At 35.3% G+C, this 4,212-nt stretch overlaps 1 pseudogene; it reads right to left on the bottom strand.

Annotated features, from left to right (window-relative positions):
* Positions 1-366: 366 nt before the first annotated feature.
* Positions 367-536, bottom strand: LOC134361405 (small Cajal body-specific RNA 16; annotated as a pseudogene).
* Positions 537-4,212: the final 3,676 nt, after the last annotated feature.

Below are 4,212 nucleotides of genomic sequence, written 5' to 3'. Positions count from 1 at the left end.
CCAATTGTTATTGAAAATGCCCTGGCAACTTCCAGCCAAAGAAAGATCCAGAGAAATTTATGGTTCACAACATACCTTGAGCCCTTATATAAAGATGTTGTGGAAATATGATGTATCAGCCAGCCTACTGAGGGTTAGGGTATTTTAAAATGAGAGACAGCAGGTTCTTTAACCATCTTTAGATCTTATTTTAAAATTTACTGGCATGGTCCTTCCTAAGATGGTTCACTTATGGCAATGCTGAATGTAAAGAAAAACCAGGCAAATTCAATATTTTGAATCAGAGATATTAATGTACTAAAGTAAGATTGCACAGCTAGGCAATGACAGAAATAGAATTTTTTTCTTTTTTTTTTTTTTTATTTGTCCTGTTTGCAATATTGTACATGATCATCAAACTGCTGCTAGAATGATCACACCTGTTACAGCAAATTCAAAACCCAGGAAAGACTTCTCCTGGGAATTTACTTTAGGTCAGGGTCAGGCTGCCTGGTACTGGGCAGGTTCAACAATACAAAAGGCTTTCCCCAGACCATAGGAATGAGATTTTAATCCCTAGTCTTTCTGATCCCAGAACCCACATGCTATTTTGCTACTTTGACTCTCATGAGAAAATGTGTACCAAATGAAAACACAAGATCTCTAAACATTTTAGACTCTCTGATTTTTTTTAAGATTAGTGAGCATCTCTATAGCCACTGTAGAGTGTTTTAGTCATGAACACAGTACACTCTTTTATGAGAATCCAAGCAAACTAGTTTCCAATCTGTCTTGGGTCATTCTGCCCTCAGTACTCCATATCAATCTAAAGTGGCAAAAGTCTGACGATCCTTCCTATTTGCCTCTGGAATGTGTTTTTGAATTTTGGGACAAGTGCTTCTCATGTTCCAGTAATTCACACCAACTCAAATGTTTTAAAAGAAGCCAGGCTGAGAAGGAACTCTAGAGGAAGTAGAAAACTGCCCATCATCGCTCCCAACTCATCCCTCCTCAGTCCATTGCACACACAGCGGGCCTGAACATAAAGCACCATCCCAAATTAGTATAAAATTCATTTTAAAGACTCTTTTATATCTTATCATCTAGCTGGAAAACAATATGCGCTTTCAATTTCCTCTTCTAAAGTTTTACACTATCCAAAAATTAAATCAAAATGCTTCTCCAGAACCTCCTGGACTCTTTTTTTATTTGATGAAGACAGCAGCTTGCCTTCACTCACCAAAGAGGTGAAAACAAGATGGGAAAGGAATTTATCCGCACTACAACATGAGCTGTGTTTTCTAAGTCGGCTGAAAGGGGTGCAATTTTGGTGAGCGCTGCCAGCTGCTTTCAAATTTCTCAATAAAAGTTTTCTTTATGGGATTGTCTGTCCTTTCTTTATGTGATTGTCTGCGAAAGAGAAAGAGCACTTCAGCCCCAAGAAATTGTCAACTTGAAATGTTTACATGTAACACTCTAAGAGGTAATAAAAGTTAACACAGAAATAATACTTCACAACAATAAAAAGGAACAAATTACTGATACACACAATAACATGGAAGAATCTCACAGACGTTATGCTGAGTGAAAGGAGCCAGACAGAAAAGAGTTGATATTGTTTGATTTACATGAGCTCGTTTATATAAGCTTATTCATAGAACTCAAAACTGGTTTTCATGGTGTGGGGACTGGTGGGGGAGAGGCAGAGGTATTGACTGAGAAGGAAACCAAGGAAGCTTCTGGGTGCCAGAAGTGTTGTGTGTGTGTATATATTGCACATTATGTATAATATACATTATATCTATAATACACTTTATGTGTTATGTAATTAATATGTATTATATTTTAATGTATAATGGAATACGTACTATGTTATATATATTATATATGATATATACATTATAATATATATTATATTACATACATATGTATTATAATGTATGTTATAATATACATTATATTACATATTTAATATACATTGTGTGTATATAATTTATATATACATAAGGTCATTAGGCTGTGTATTTGTACTCTTAAAGTTTTCTACTTGATGTATGTTATATTTATACTTCAATAAAAACATTTTTTAAAAGTTTAGCCCAGCTATATGTCTCAAAGAAAGTTGAAATGACTCATGCATTGAATGACAACATTTTTTTCCTGTGGTACACAGACTTTTTCAGTAGTACTTATAGTTCCACCGTTCCTTACCTGCAGTTGTGAAATCCAGAAATCTTTGAAAACCAAAAGTTTTCCAATAGACATGAGGTTATTTAACATCTTTATTTATTCCACATTCTACCTAGTGCAAATATTCATATGCCTCACTGTGGAAATGTTAATCTTTGATTGTGGGGTACTGTCCATATCCCTATAATGGTGCTACATAACATATAGTACATACACTTTATTATCTTTGTAAAATCCAAAAATGTCCTATATTGCAAAACGTATCTGGTCCCAATATTTTCAGATAAAAATATTTTAACAATATTAATTTGAAGATGTATTTGAAAAGGTCTAATTATCACATTAAATCTATGATTTCACAGATATTATAGCGTAAGATGAGGCAAAATGTATTTAAATAAACTGTAGGCTAAGTTACCAAAAAAAAAAAAAAAAAGTAAATAATAAGGCGATTCGCAGCCAAAATTGGAAAAATGGTAGAAGAATGACTGAAGTTTAAGAAACATCTTGCCAGCATGTTCAAACAGATTTTAGCATGTCCACACAGAAAGCCAAATTACCTCCATAAGACAAAGAGCAAGGGAGGAGGTTTTCTTGACATCTTTCCCAAGCATGAGCTTGCATGTGGTAGCACTCAACAAAGGTTTGCTAGCTTGAACTGAATCTCCAACATCCTCAATCCCCTCATTATTACACACCATCCCTGAAAAGGAAAAATGAACTTTTTTTCTAAATAATGTTTGGGGAATAGCTTTTTAAAAAATAAACTTTGAGAAATAGCACTTTGGTTCCTTTTAGTCCATCGAAAGAAGAAAATAGAGTCAAATCTTGGTTTTTACCTTTTAACTTTAGGGCATGTCTTTATTTGAAGCCTTCAAAGACTCAGATATATCACTAAATCCCTACTGTTCTTTCTGTTCATCCAAGAACAGAAATCTTACAAATAAACCACATGAAACTGGCCACTGACTCTGGTTTACTCTGGGAAAAGGTTTGGTTTTTTTGTGCTGACTCTACACTGCACCATAACTTCTGAACTACTGCTTTCATATTTCTTCCCTTTATCCCTTTATATTTTCCCCAAGGAAAAGAACTCATTGTCTGTATTCTGCTCAAATATATTCCGGAAGCACAGTAAGTGTTTGCCTCATGCTTCTGTATCAGTTTCAGGGTGATCATAAATCAAAAGTCTGTGGAATGAGGTGCTCAGACCAAAACCATGCCTTTGAAAAACATGTCGCATCGCCCTCCTGGAGCAGCTGCAGCCTTTTATTAATGGCTCAGGAGTCTTTCACACCTCCTTTTAAATCCAGTGCATTTGAAGTAATAAAACAGGGAGCAGTTTATAGACAGGAAATATTAAAATATTTAATTGCTTTTTTTTTCTTGGCACATGGCAGACAGCCTCAAGCTTTCTATAACACATGAATAAAGGACACCTGCCCATGCTTGAATGGACATGAAACGGGGAATTGCCAAATTGGCTACATCTGTGACTAAACCTATGCTTTTAAACCCACATCAAGCCCTTTTTTTATTAGTTCTAACCATTTCACTCCAATTACTTTTTGTTTTCTTCTTCCTTCTCTTTGTCTAAGTTACTACAAAACGCAAAAGAGAGTAAGGTGATATCATGCCCAAGATAATTCCCTAATCTATCCCAAACTGAAATGATACACAACTTGAACCTGAAAATTATTCCCATTGCCCATCAAACTCTTTTCTGAGAAACAACTAAATGTTAAGAGTGCTAAGGGAATCACTAAACCTTCTGACAAGTCTACCCAGATGGCAGAATAAGATAGCTTGTGCTCAAGTCCCAGCTCTTCTAATTGCTAGTTGAGTGACTTTGGACAGATTACTTAGCTTTTCTGAGCTTCAGTTTCGTCATCTGTAAAATGGAGATAGTCAGTAGCGCCTCTGACATAAGGTGGTTGTGGATACTACGTACCACTTGTCAAGTGTTTGGTATAGCATTTGGCACTCTGTAAGGCCCCAGCATTAGATGTCCTTTTTATTATGATTCAATCTAAAAAGAATTGT

Source organism: Cynocephalus volans, chromosome 12 (assembly GCF_027409185.1).
Source record: "Cynocephalus volans isolate mCynVol1 chromosome 12, mCynVol1.pri, whole genome shotgun sequence".
Lineage (NCBI taxonomy): Eukaryota > Metazoa > Chordata > Mammalia > Dermoptera > Cynocephalidae > Cynocephalus > Cynocephalus volans.
This window is presented reverse-complemented; position numbering and strand designations above follow the sequence as displayed.